Genomic DNA, 15,585 nt, shown 5'->3' with positions numbered 1-15,585 from the left:
TGCTTCCATGCTGCACCATGGAGCACTGATAAAGTCATATTAGTCCTACAGTCTTGAATTGTCTTCCTAATTAGTAGTGATCTCAGGAGTCATCTCTTAAGGTTTTTATTGTTAGAGGGGATGGCTTCCAAATCACAGAGTAGTGGTTTGCCAAATGAGGTTCTCTTTCTCCAAGCAAGGAGGAATGCCTGTCATATGTTTCACCTTTGCCTTTTGAGCAACAACTGCAGTGTGCTGCTTTACTGTAAGTGAAATTGAATGCACTATTTGCATTCCTTTGCTGTAAGTTCATTTAAATTGTGTCTCTTAAGGATCAGGATTGATTGGCTTTGCTTCATAGTATTCTGACCCTTAATGTTCTGGGTAAACTGGAGCTAGTCTGTTGACAGAATATATATTGCCACATGGCCAACAACCAACTCATATAACCTGGAGCAGGAATGCTGTTCTTATGACACTGTGAACTTTCATACTTCTAGGCCTGAAGAATGTCCAGAGTGGCAGCAGGAAATGTTTCATCAGCATCAAGGTGAAGTTAATTGTGGAGGACTGTATTGAAGGGTTAAACTGGTGGTGAGTGCCAGTTCTAAACAGATCTAGTTGAGAAGCAGCAGAAGGAAAAACTTGGGCAGCAGCTGGCTTTCCTAATAGCTGTATATATTTGTCTCCAAAAGATAAGTTGCATTTTTTCCTTTTTCATCATGGCTCCAAACAGTGTAGAGATTTAGAATCTGATTCTATTCACATGCTGTTGGGTATCTCTAGTTATCTTACTCATTCACCATGAGAATGGACATGGTGAGATGAGAATCCAGTTAGTCACTTCACTGCAGTGGCAATGATGAGTTCCACTTGCTGCAACACACTACAAAACTGTTTCTGAACAACAAAACAAATATGTGCAAGATTAAATATAGAGGTTTAAAAGAGGAAAATAGGTGTCTTTTCAGTCAGCTCATCATTCCAGATCTAGGCTCAGGCAAAAGTGACATTTTACTGTTGTAGTTGTTCTCATTTACTTGGGCTGTTCAGCAATAATTTCCTTTGTGTGGAGACACTTTCAAGAACAAAAGAGGCAGAGTGAAAAGGCTCTCCCAGAACAGCTATTGTGACAGTTCTGCTGGAAGAGCTGTGCTGGTGGTCAGTTTTTCTGCCTAGGCAGCTCTTGTGTACTAGCTGGTTGCATCTCATTGTAGTAATTTGAAAAATTGCCATGCTCACTTACTGGATGGAGAAAGGTTGTTTGCTGTTTTCTATTGGTTATTTTTCATACTTGGCTGTAAATACTCAGTGATGTGCCAGTCTAACCTGCCCTGCTGCAGTGAAAGCCATTTTCCTGCAACATTAAGCCCAAAGAGGAAACACAAAGCACTGTAACTAGGAGGCACCAAAGCATGATGGCAGTTATTTTTTGTTGGCTTTTGTGTATGTGCTTGGGAAATGAAATCTGTTCAGCTAAGTCATTTTCCTTGCTTGTACATCTCTCATTTCCTGCTTGGTTATGCACTGTAGTATAATGGGAATCCTGTGTGGGTTACACAATGATGTGATTACAGTTCTTATTTTTGTGGCTGAAGTGGCATTCACTCATACAATGTGCTGGTAACAGCAAGCTATGCTGGTAAATGATAAAATAGAGCTGTATCTTCAGTGGGCAATTGCATGGTTGATCCTGGCCAAGTCTGTAAATGATCCTACAGCTGCTAACTCTGGGCACTGCTTTCCCAGATGTTTCTAGTAGGCTGTGTTAGAAGAAATCCCACAAAAAGACTTCTCTTTGCAGGATGCTACAAACAGGAATGCCTCGTTACCAGCTGATCTGTGTGTTGGGAGGTTTTCTACTTCAATTTGTTAAGACTTTCTGATGTAAAAAGAAAAAAACCCACAGTTATTTCAGTGCAATTAGCCATCAGGGAATAATCTGCCAGAGTCAAATCTTGCGTTGCACTGAAGGCATCTAAGACTCTGGCCTGTAAAGTGCATGGCATTCCTGCTGGAAGATGTCATGGCATATTTTACATGTTCTTTTTTTCTGAGAAATGCCAGACCAAGCAAATAGAAGCCTGTAGGCATTCAAATCTGGGTAGAGGGACCTGTTTAGTAATCATCCTTTTTCTTCCTTCACGTGTGTCCAGATAGCAAGGAGAAATGTCACAGTGCTCCATCAAGCTTTCATCAAAATCAGGCCACTCTGTACTTCAATACTACTTCAAACCATACATCAAATAAGACACACCAAAAAAAGAAAACAAAAAAGGTGAATGTAATGTTAGAAGCAGAGGAAAGAGACATGCATGTGGCACATCTGTGCTATGGTCAGTAGGCTTTAGGTTTGGTCGTGGTTGGAATCCAGGAAGTAGCAGTTATGAAGTGTAGGAGCTCAGGCAGAGACAGCAGAGCCCTTGGGTATTGGGGAAGCAGAAGATGTGACAAGCAGAGTGAAACCAGTATAAGAAGTCTGACATGCAGAGCCCTCTGATAACAGCTTGTCTGGTCCACACCCTCAAGATACTTCAGTTCTGCATCTTGATGGAGAACAGTTCATTGTTGCCCTGAAAGTTGAATTAGATTAGTTCTGTCATTCTGTATATTTGAGCAGTGGAAGCATGAGTGTCCTTGAGAGCTGGTGGAGTCCTGTTTGTGTCCAGGGACAAAGAGTGGCTCTTACCAAACCCTGTTTTTCCAGTGCCTGAGGCCGGCTTTTCATGTTTTCTATGCTGGCTCTAGTGTTGCTTAGCATCTGGTACAGCTTGGGCAGCACAAACACAAGCCTCAGTTACCAAGTAGAAAGGAAGCTGCTTCTAACCACTGAAGTTGGCAGGTTTTGCCCCTTCTAGGTTGGGTTTGTTATATTGGTTTGTTATATTTCCTTCCCACTGCTTTGTTCCATCTCAGATACATTGACATTGCTGAAACATACAGATTAGTTGCTTGGGCTCACAAGGGAAATAAGTTGTTGTGTTTTTTTTTTGTTGGAGTTGGGGGTTTTGTGGGGATTTTTTTTTTGTTGATGTTTTGCTTTCTAGGAAAAGGTAAAACTTCTGTACTTTAAGCAAGGTGCAAACCTAAATGAAAGCTAAAGAAAAACAGTTCCTCTTGCATGCTAGCATTTATCTTGAGGTAGTCCTGCTGATGAATGCATTGGTGGCACTACTCTGACCATGTTGTTCCATTGTGGAAGAATTACCTAGCTGCTCTTTAGAAAGGAAATTTTTGCAGGTGGCTTCTTTAGTCACTAGATCAGGTAAAAGAATTACTTGCCCTCTGAAATTAAAACAATTTGAAAATGAATTGTGGTATCCATAACTGGTATCTGTTTGTCAGTCCAGTTGTGCTGTGGAGCTGTTTTACCTACTGAGACAATTATTCACAGCTGGAAAATCCGTTATGGATGTCTTTTCTATGCTAATATGTGTGCCAAGAAGAGTACTAGAGTCAATATCAAATTAAGGTTTGGGTGGTTTGGCTTAGGTTATAGCTGTACAAAATTAATACTGTGGATATATATATTGTACAGAACCTATGGAACATACATCTTATTGCAGTGCAGTAGAATTACAATTTCATTTGACATCCTCAGGTTTCACACACACTCTCCTCAGTGCTACTGTAGACTAATAAACTTCTCCAGGTGACAGTAACAGCTCAGAAATGCTGCTGTCTCCTTCTACTTGTGTTACAAACTCTCAAACAAGTTTGATACATGAGTGAGGAGGGGGGGGGGGGTTTAGTTCCTCTTTATTTAAAAGTTTCCAATGTATTTTTCAGTATGCTCCAGCAGTGTTCTTTGAACACCACCAAGAAAAGTCTTGGGAAGGCAGATTCCTGCAAAACATCCAGAAGAGACTGGCTGTAACTCTCACAGCCTCTCCAAGAAGAGAGAACCTCTGCAGAGGAGCTGCCCTGGAATCATCTCCAGCACACAGGTCAGTGAAGTTACACATTTACAGAATCCAGATTTGTTGATGCAGAGTCCAAGGTTAATTAATATTCAGTTCATAGAATCACAGAATGGTTTGGGTTGGAAGGGACCTTCAAGATTATCTTGTTCCGAGCCCCCTGCCATGGGCAGGGACACCTTCCATTAGACCAGGTTGCTCAGGGCCCTGTCCAACCTGACCTTGAACATTTCCGAGGAGAGGGCACCCACAACCTCCCTGGGCAACCTGCTCCAGTGTCTCACCACCCTCACTACAAAGAATTTTTCCCAATCTCCAGTCTAAATCTTTCCTCTTCCAGCTTAAAGCCACCACCCCTCATTGTACCACTACAAGCCCTTGTAAAAAGTCCCCTGTGAAAGCTGCAGAAAGAAAACTTCAAAGGATCCTTCTGTTGTAGAAGCTTTCCTGACCCACATAGTTGATATGGGTGATGCATTTATCCTGGCAGCAAGGCTGGCTTAAGAAATTCTGACACCATATTTTTCCACCCACTCAGTAGTGCTGTGAGGAGTGTTTATCGAGTTGTGTGGTAAAACGGTGCACTGAAGTAACCACAGCTAAAAATAAACCTTTTTTCCAACCTCTTTTTCTGCTTGCTCTCTCATTTCATCTCTGACAGCAGATACTTTGGATTAGGACCAAAGCACCTTTCAGCATAAATATAAGCTGCTCTCAGCACTATTGGAAAAGCTTCACCTAGTTTCTAGACAAAATACTCTGTGACTGCCAGCTGCATAACCTCACAGTAGATGCACAAGTGCAGGTACCTGAAGAGAAACCTGACTTTGCACATGCATACTTCAATGTCTGTGATGGTTTGAAACTGTCTTTTTAATTTTTATCTTGCAAAGTTCAACTAAAAGAATGATTTCATATCATTAAATCATATCCTTAAGTACAAATTATTTGCTTTAATATATCCTTTCATGCACTTGCATTTAAAGGTATTTGTTAGGTCCTCACTGGCTCCATCCAGGGAATAAATCTGGGTAAGGTGAGAAAACAGGAGCAATAGTTTTTTTTCCACTTACCTTGCCAGGCAGTGTTGGAGCCAAAAATCAGTACTGGAGCACATTAAAGAGCACACAGTTACCTATTTGTAGAAACATTTTTAGTAATTTAAGACAAATTAATTTTAGTGTGGCCCTTAACTGGATCATGTAGCTGTAGATTATTTGATTTACCCCATGCTTATTATAATCTTGCTGAAACAAGCCTTAGGTGGCACTGGTGTTGCACTAATGCAGCTGCAGCCATAGAGGTGACAGTGGGATGTGTTGCATACACAGTGCACTGTTCTGGGTTCTTTCCCAGTGATGTTGCAGGATGCTGGGGGCACTGTGAGTGCAATCTTCCAACGCAGCCTGCCTCCATTGCTCCAGCCACAATGGAGCTGTGCTGCTGCTATGGAAAAAGCACCTCTCACAGGAGGGAAGAATTTAGGCAAGATTCCAGCAAGATGACAATGAAAACTCTGATAAGGAAAGACAGGAGTAATACTTGCCATCACTGTGACCTGTGTTACAATCGTTGTCACTTTGGATAAGAGTCATTGGGTTGGCTGGAAGAGGCTGCTGACAAGTGTGTACATGGTAGCTAAAGTACTCTCCTCTTCATGAAGTGCCTTTGAATGAAGGATTGCAGAAATGCAATGGCAAATGTTCACATGAGAGCACTGTGAGTATGGCAAAGCAGTTCTGTATGTCCTATCAGAGAAGAGGCTAATTAGCATTGAACACTAGGACAAATTGAAGCATAAAGAACAAATGTTCTGATTTCAGACAGGATGGCTGGAGTCCTAAACCAGACACATCTGTGATGGCATTTTCAGGGTGTACTGAAAATCTGGGTTGCATTTAGCTGTCTGTCACGTGATGAGGGCAACAGAAGAGGAAGTTAAGCTGTGAATCTAACACACTTTCATTTGTTGCTTTGCTCATCTTCAACAAAGACACCCTGATGCAAGTACTAATAATATAAATGCTAGGAAGAGGGAAATCAGAATTTTTCACACAGCATATGAAATTAATGCTCTCATTAGTCATGGGGTTAGATTTTGTTGGATTGTACTTTTGGGATGAGCATCAATGGCATTAGAATTAAAAAAGTTATCTGTTAGCCACACAGTTTCACTTCAGAAGAAAATATTCTATACAGTATTGCACAACATCTCATGTAGAAAACTTTGCATGTGGACAGTGAGTGCTCAAGAGATTTCAAAGCAGGAAAGAGTAAAAAGTTTGATTTCTTCTCATAATGTCCAAGTCAGCCTTAGCTAAAAGCCAGACAACAGACTTGATGAGGCAGCTGTGGTCTGCATGGCATATTGTGTACTTAACTGAGGAAGCTAATTTGATGCTATAAAGTACTTGTCAACAAAAACTTCATGAAAGAAGTTTACAGATTTAAAAACAAAATAAAAAATGCTGTACATTTATCACTAATTAGAAGCAGTGCAGGACAAGAACTCCTACATGGTGACAAAAAATGTAGGGGATTTTTCTTTCATCTTGATGAGTCTTTCAGTGTTCACTGATGAATCATTCTGAATTACTTCTTTTGGTCTTTCTTGATCTGGCAGACGAAGTGTTTAATAAGCTTCAGACTCAACCTCTGTTCTAAAAGGTTTTTGTTGAAAATAAAAAATAAGCACATCAGTGAGCACACAGAAAAAAAAAATTCTTCATTTATTGCTCACAAACAATGAGGGAAGGCTTTAACACACCAGGTTAAAGGTTTCCTTCAGCCAGAATCCAGTTCCCATTGTTCAAGGGAAAAGTGGGTAGTAACTAAGCTTAAAAACTCACCTCATGATTTTCCAACATTAACATGATTTTAAATACTGTGATTGTAGACAGCTGTAATGTCATCTCTTTGCTGCTTTAACTTATAAATCTGTATGTATTTCTCCACTAGCTATGGGTCCAAGTAATCTAACAGTCATCCAAAAACCACCAGAAGTACATCTGTCAGTTGGAGACAGCAGTGAAATTGCCTGTGTTTGGGAAAAATCTGTTGAGAGGTATAGATTAACCTGGTATCTTGTTAAAGAGAACATCATAAAAAATAGATGATCCACTATTTCCTACATGTCCAACAACACTTGTGAAAATAAGGCTGTGCTAGAGAGAAAATCTGCCAGTGTAAATGGTGCTGGAATTTACGCTTTATAGAGCTCTGATAGAGAACAGAGTGTGCCTCTGGAAATGGACAGTAAACAAGTAGTGACTGTGACTTGGCTTTTGCTAAGGTTCTGCACAACTTCCTGTGCCAGCAGGAAAGCATCAGGAGCAGATGCCTGAAGCTGCAGAACTTCCTAGGAGAAATGAATCTACCAAAGAAGTAGCTGAGGAAAACTCATCCTTGGGTTCTGCTGAATGGGTAAGTGCTCCATAAAAGGACTCTCACTGTGAGAGTCCTTCTGACTTTCAAGACGAGGCTCTGGGGCCACACTGAACACAGCAAGCTGCTGTTTCTAGGATGGCATCTCACTACACGTGAGAAAAAAAGATGTTTTCTTGCAAGAGAGAATACTCAGAAATTTGAAAATATATATATTTATTTATGTAGCAGAGAAGTACTGGATTCTGTTGTTCTATTTAATCACAGTCTAAAATTGTCTAGAGAAGAGGGCAGCAAAAGTGATATTCTTGATACTGAGAATGAGTGAAAGAAGTGTAGAAGTGAAAAATGGCAATAAAATCTTATAACATACAATTTTATACCAAGCTCAAGGGGCCTGGATGAGCATCAGCTCATGGGGTCACTAAAGCTGGCAGCACCTGCTGAGAGCAGTTAGCAGATTTCAGGCAAGCTCCTGTTCCCAGGCAGTTATTATTTTTTTTAATTATATTAAAGCATATAGTGGGCAAGGGAGAGAAGCCCTAATTTAACTCTTGCATAGGCAGGTGCAACTTCTATTGCAATCAACTGGACAGGCTTAGTCAAACCACACAGAGGTGATGTGAAATGCTAAACCCCCTGGTCACAAATGAAGTAAAAATTCTAAAGCCCTTGGTCTCAGTAACCTTAAAGGCCTTTTCCAGCCTTAGTGATTCTATGATTCTTAGTGACTGGTCACAACTGCAGATATTAAGTTTATAAATTCCTGATTTCTCCTGTTAGAGAACCTGCTTTAATCTTGAATTGGTCATACTGGTACCTAGCTCATGGTGAGAGAGAATGTCTGGCTGCAGGTAGTAAAACAGTGATGACTATTTTTGTTGTGCAATAGTCATCATTCTGAAAAAAAAGAAATTGTATAGCTGAGGAAAATTCATTCCCTATAGTGTTTGTAGATTCCTACTGAAGATAAGAGATTTACTTTTACAGGTGATGTCAGAGTAGAAAAATTTAAAAATAGAAGAGATGGTCTGGTCATGGTAATAAATCTAATAACTTTTCTACTTGTTAATATTTAACAGAGACATAAGAAATCAAGGTTGATAATGAGAAAACGAGTGTCAGAGGTGGTGCAGAGGGTTCCTTAGTAACCTCTAACAGGTCAGGGTTTGCATGGACAAGAATACTCATCCAGAAGATGTGTGAATGCAATTATAAAAGACCTTTTGTTGTTGCTTTAGAATTCAGCAGCTGTTAGCCACAGGCACATGCTGGGATATAGATTCGGTGCTTTCTTTCCCGTAGCAAACATTTTTTTTTTCTACTTTAGTAAAGGACAAAGAGTGATTTAATAGTGGTAGCATTTTAAATGTCCAAGGCAGAATTAGATCTTACAAATCACTAAAGAGATCCAGTAATTAGTCAAGCCAGTACATAGAGCATGCATGAGACTGTATTTCAAATACATTAAGCCAATGTAGCTGCACTCATTGCCTTTCAATTGTGCTGCTGAAGATGGTCAGTGTAATGCATTTTCTTTTTCTGTCTGTGCAAAAGTAAGCCTCTAAACATTTCACACAAGCATTTTACAATGCTTACCCCTGCTTTTTTTTTTTTTAACCTTGGAAATTTGCTGTAGATTCTGCGTAGGTTTGGGCACCATTTCTAGAAGAGCAAACATGAAGGTTCTGTAATGCCTCTGCAAGGCTATTTACAGTCTCCAATTTATGTAATTTTTTTTTTTCCCAATTCTTGGGGTTTCACAGGCAATCTTGTATCACAGAACCTGAATCAAGGCATGGATTTTGCTCTCACCTTTATTGTCTGTCAGAACAATTAGGTCAGGTGACAACACCTAGCTCCAAAAATCGGTCTGGAAATTCATCCCATATGAGTTGAGATGCTCAGGGAGTGTTTCCCAAACAGTTCTGCTACTTGCAGGGAAATTTAGCTTTTGAAGGAATCCTTGGAGCAGTTGATGGGTTTTCATTGCTAAATTCTCCAGGTTCCAGGCCAAATTTCATCACTGCTGTATCACTAATGCAAACTTTTTGCTCATGGAACCACACAGAAAGCACACTCCTGAAGGAATCTGATTGTGCAAAAATAGTTAGAAACATCTTCCAGAACAGCTCCCCATACCTGCCATGCCTCCTGTTTGTACCTCTCTCTGTTCTGAGGATCATTCATTAAAACAAAAAGAGTAAACCCTCCACAGTAAAGTACAGGTGTAAAGACAAAACCCTTCCACTTTGTGACTTCCACCTTTTGTTTGCTTTATGCCACATCAGCCTGAGAATTTCATTCAATACATCTGTGAGCACAGATCTTTGTGTACTTCAGGGGGATCTTTCTCAGGTTTTGCTAAAGGACTTACCTGAAGATCCTAGCTCCTACATGTGCTTAGGAAAAGAAATCAGGCTAATTTTCACACAGTCCAGAATAACATTGCAGTACCACAGCAGCTGGCTGGCTTACTGCATCAAAAGAGCATCCATCCAGGAGGAACAGTGTGATAAAGCCTTTTGGAAATACTGGAGTTAAGCAATCCAAGGGATAAAAAGGCTTTGCCAGTTCAGATTTCAAAGAACGTGGAACTTGACATCTTTGTAATCCTGAAGAAGTACTCTGTGCCTGGTACCTAATTAACTAAGAGAGCTGAATCCAAACATAGTCAGACTTTGCCCTTCAATGTTAGCACTGAGAGACTCTTTCCCTCTGAAATTATGTCTCTGTGGCCTGTGTTGCTCTGTGTTCCCTTGGGCTGTTCCAGATGTTGTGTCTTTGGTAAAAGTTCGGTTTTAAATCGACTTCAGCAGTTATTTTGACTGGCGTTCTCTTTGCTCTTTAAGGCTGTGTCTCCACTTTATGAATCACTGGATTTCTTTTTATTTTTTTACAATGAATCAAGAGGAAAAGATGACAAATCCACTGCAGCTATTGTAGCCAATGCAGCAAATCCCACAAACTAGGGCAGCTGAAAAGTTTAGAACAAGACGAGCATCTGCCATCTACTCTGACATTCAGAGCTAAAAAGACAACATCACTAACATACATATGGCTAAATAACTCTGAAACTGAAAACAGTTTGATAATTTGCTGCTGAAGGATGGATCCTGTGAGTTTCCTGCCAGAAGAACATCAGAGGGATGGCATACAAGGAAAAAAAGATTGGCTCCAATCAGTCTCTGAATGCTTTGTCACTAAGGAGTTTGAATTTGAAGGGTGCTTCATCTTAGAAGATTGCCTTCAACTCTTCCCTCCATGTCCTGAAATAATAAAGGGTATGTTATCATGCTTTGAAAAACACTCTGGATTGAAAATAATTCTCCAACAAAAGCATTTCTTCAGACAGCCCATGCTTAAATAGCAAGAGGTAGAAAAAGAGTGCACATAGTGGTAATCATTTGACCTAATAGTGTTACACATAGGATGGAGTTTGGTCTCTGAAAGTGTCAGTGTTGACCACATGAAAGCCAGAGTTGGTATGGCAGAAAGAATTACATTCCTGTAAGTGTTAATTCATTCACACACTAGGAAAAGTCTTTCAGAGAAGGTAGTCTCCTACGCACAATGAAATAGGAGGTTTAAATGAAGCTATATTTATTATTATTATTATGTATAATTACTGTCTAACTGGGGGAGGAGGGATGCTTGGAGGAGGTGGGAGTCTTAACACTTGTTCTACTTTTGCCAGCTCTAAAACTGAAAAAAAAGGGGGGGAGAAAATGACTGAAGAAAAAAGATCAAAACTGCAGATGTAAGTAAAACCTGGCTCCCAAGGTCTGAAGAGAGGTGAGGATTATCAGCAGCAAAGCTAATGGCAGTTGTCCAAGGACTGCTGAATACTAAGAGCAGATATCTGGGATGTGGATGTGTTCACTTCCAGGGTTATTTCATCTTCTGTTGAAGATTTTTTTCAGAGCTTAGCTGGAGGTTATGTCAATTTGCCAACAAAGCAGGGAGAAACAACTTCACTGTTCAAGAGGTTTGTTACAGGTTGTACCTGGGCAGTGCAGTAGATGCAGACCAGGCCCTCCCAGAGCCCTCAACAACAGCTTCTATAGGCTGAACATGTGACTGCTTTGCTACTCAATATTCTGTAATGAGTATTGAGGCCAGTTAGCATGGCTTGTGCTCCAGCTCTGTGCATGCCATAGTGACTGCAGATCACAAAGCTACACCTCTCCAGTTACTAGAACTTGTTTGAAACCTGATTTTATCTAAAGCGATTTCTCTGTCACCAAGAACCGCTGCAAAAGTGCTGCTGTTCTCAAAAACTCAGCAGCTACAGCCCAGGCTTAAACTGACTAAGGATGTCTTCATTTAACCAGTTGAGAACACTCTCAGTTTAAACCCACTCCTCCGTGAGGCAGGTGTGGCTCTGGAGATGGGCTGACTCTGTGGAGAAGGAGAGAGTTGTTTGCAATGTCATCCTTGCCTAGTTCCTAGCATCGCTTGGGTAATAAACATTGAACTCCATACTTTGTCTGAGCTAAAATATTTTTACCTGCTTCTCTATTGAAGACTGTGATCTTCAAATGGGACCCAAAGTTAAGGAGAGATACCACCTGATAGGAAACCAAAGTCTGTTATGGTGTCCACAGGGTCCGTGTTTCCACTAAAACCAACAGAGCATCCTTGTTAGGTTATTCTGCCTTGATGAACTGGGCTTTCAAACCCGTGTGATTTTGTGTGCTGCATCTATTTCACCATCAGACTCATCAATATGCAGTGATGTAAGTATGTTACCCATGGTGCAACTTTGTCAGATGTGTTATTACCTCAACTTTCAACTCAGAAATTCACAGAGCCACTTAATTGACCTCGGTCTTCCCCATTCCCACCTGCCTTTAAACTTTACTTTGTGTATGAGTGTATTGATTTCATTTGTGAAATACATTTTAAAGATCTTTTGAGCAGTAAATGATAACCACATAATGAAAACCTACATGTGTAGCATTTACAGAACTTGTATGGTGTCACTGAGCTCACATGAACTCCTGTCTTTGCTTCTACCAGTGCCTTTTAAATCTGCTTGTGTTTTGCAAAACAGTGTAGTAGTTACATCATTACTAAATTTACCATGCAGTGAGGAAATGAAATGACCTTTGAAAACTGTCAGCCAGACTTAGAGCAAGTTTTTAGAGTGGTGCAAAGGAACACCTTGCTCTTTAGCAAATGAAATGTGTTGATACTCTTAAGTTCGATGAACAAAATTCAAGGCTTTTGGAAGTTCTGCAGTGCAGAATTACCCTCTTGCACAGGGGAAAATAAAGCACTTTTCATCCTGCTGCCAAGATACAACTTCAGGAAAGCAGCAAGTTCATCATTTCAGGTTGTGTTTTCTTCCTCCTGTGCACCCTCCATGCAGATATTTACCAGATCTTTGGAAATTGTCACAAAGTCCTTCTCATGTAAATTCCTGCACCTTTTGGAATTCACTTTAATGGGTGATAAGTTCTGACAGAAGTTTCACATTTCAGCTATCCCATTTCAGCTATTCAGCTGACTGTGCCACAAATGGCTTTTAGAGTAGAGCTGAGAAATGTATTTATTCAGAATTTTGAAAGAGAAAATCAGCACAAATCTCCTGTAAGCCTGAACAGCTGGCCAAAAATAATTGAGTATTTCTGAACAGGGTTTGGAAACTTTGTCTATAACAGTCCATATTTGTATCACATTCATAATTTAAACTTCTGGCCCAAGACCTATTTCCATATAAACCCTCAATAAGTTCTCCTCCAAGCTGTTGCCTGTAACATTCTTTGAAGGAAGAAACCTGAAAGAAGGAAATGCTATTGTTTACATGAAAATAATGACATAAAATTGGAACAAGCCCACAGAAAAATGGATTAGCTCACTGGGGAACTGGACAGATGCTTTCTCTCCTGTGTGTTCCTCCCATTTGTACTCTGCAAAACCTTGTAACAGTCTGTGGCTTGTGCACAGAGCTGCTGTCTTATATTAAAAACAAATTGTAAGTGAATATTTAAGCAATACCAGAAGTGTGAACTGCAAAGCCTGAGCAGTACTGATGTGTGTGTGCAAATGCATGAATACAAATACACTGAAAAAGAAAAAAGCCAACCAGGCAGTGCTGCCATGGTGACCATTCAGTGTGGAGAAACCCCAGCCCTGTGCTTTGTGCTTTAACACTTTTGGAGCTGCCTTCTCAAAAATTGTGTCTCACCTGTGTCTGCAGAAGAAAATGGGTCAAGAATGAGGACACCTTTTCTGCCAGGTTATGTGGTGAAGGTGTGGACACCCTGACATATCCTGCTGACAGAAGCTGATGATCTCCACTTCTGCCTTTGCAGAGCATTTTTTTTTCTTTCTTCTTTATAACTAACACCAGTGTTAATGATTCAAAGGCATGAGAATTTGTGAAGCAGATGTTTTTATTTTGCCAGGTTTCCTTCAGAGAGAGGAATTGATTTTAGTTTGATAGCTGTATTTGATATTCATGTCACAGAAAAGAACAAAGATAAGTTCCTTGCACTGCTGTTGTGTGTATATGAAAACATCAGATTGTTTTGATAGCTAACTAGGGGCCAATTGTTTGTTCTCTTCTTGTTCCGTCTTCTGAAGGAACCTCACAGATTTCAACATGCCCTTTAATGTAAAATTTCAAATTTTACCTGAAAACCATTACCCTCTTAGTGCAAATCTGCTGCAGCTGCATCATGAGGTTGAAGCTGTAGGGAAAAAATAGTTCTCAGGAGCTGTTCAAGTAAAAGCATACAGCCTGGAAAGGTGCTGTGATTCCCTGGGAAATGCAAAATCTCTTCTTGGAGAATATAAAGTGGAAATCCATGGGAGCTTTGTTTCAGAAAGGTTGGCATGTATTTGTGACATGTAGTCTTCCTCTGAGGTATAGATGTTACAGGTCAGATTTTTCCTGGGGACCAGCTGGCTTTAGACATAAGGGAGAAAGAAGTTTGAATTTTAGAAGTTTTCCCAGTTAAAAATTGTTTTACACTAACTTGTCTACAGCACAACAGGAGTGGAAACTTGCATGCAGAGGTTTGTCCAAAGACATCCAAACTCAGGTCTAATTTTGGGAATCATAGTTAGGGTTTTCTACAGACAACACTTCACCCTGGGGTCCATCAGCATTATTCATGCAATAATGCTAACTTCACCCAAAGAATTTGCTCATTGTGTCCACTCTGCAGACTTTAGTCTAGATGTGACTCACGTTAAATAAGCTCCTCCAGGTGTGGTACAGCCACCTGGAGTTTGACAGAGCCCAGTCATCCTGCTGCCTGTGCAGAAATTTCAGCTTGTTCAAAATTCAGTGTAGCTGTAGCTGATCAGCTTCCACCACCTGAGCTAACACTGTCCATATACTGCTCAGCTCCTAGCACAGCCCCTCCAGCAGCTCTGTTGAGTGTAGGTGTGGCTACTGTGTGTTTGGTGTTTTAATGGTGGGAGAACAGCATTTTTCAACCTGAAAACAAAGCATTAGAAGCCACAGAGGAGGAGCCCAGGACCTCAAAGGGACTTTTTGTTTCCAGTACAGTCCATTTTATTGCAAGGTTTGGCACTGCCTAAGGTAAATAACAAGTTATTTCACTGCAGATCAAGATGAATTTTGATACTGCTTGTTTGTTCAAGTATCAGATTTTTTTCCTCCAGATAGCCCCAGCTGAGCAAGTTCTTTGTGGAGCAGCTCTGCAAGGCTCATTTGACTGGCCCTGGAGAGATGTTGGTTCATCAGACTTTTCAGATGTCCACTCTGGCCTGAACACAAGCTCAGGGGAACTAAGTTAGCTATCCCAGACCTCTCTACTTTGTTCCAGTGAATCCCACCCCCAGTGTGTGGTAATGAGCCATCTGGTCTGCAGCAAGGTCCTTGGCATGGCAGTGGGTAGTCTATGTCTGCTCTTGGCTTGGCACAAGGCAGCACCTTGCAGGGTCCCTAACTGTGGTAGTGAAGATGTGAGATGTTCCTCTTCCTCCCAAGCAGTCTAGGAGGAAACTGGGCTATCAATCCCTCTGCTTAGCTGATTCTTGAGTGAACAGCCAGGAACCAAACCTGATTTTCATCTATTAGTCACACTGTGTATCTTGAAGGAGAGGCTGGTTTCTACTGGTGAGCAACTGGTTGTGCTGGCCACACCAGGGTGATAAAACCTGGGGTTTGAATAGCACAGAGGTATGTGTTCCAAACAGTGCTCAGATAAGGATGTTTGCCAAGGCATAACTGTCCCCTTGGTGTGTGACCATCGATTGGATGGCACAGGTGCATAAAGGACCTCAGGGTAAGACCAGCCTCCATCTTCTGACAGAGCCCTGA

Source organism: Indicator indicator, chromosome 23 (assembly GCF_027791375.1).
Source record: "Indicator indicator isolate 239-I01 chromosome 23, UM_Iind_1.1, whole genome shotgun sequence".
NCBI lineage: Eukaryota > Metazoa > Chordata > Aves > Piciformes > Indicatoridae > Indicator > Indicator indicator.
Note: the sequence above shows the minus strand (reverse complement) of the source record.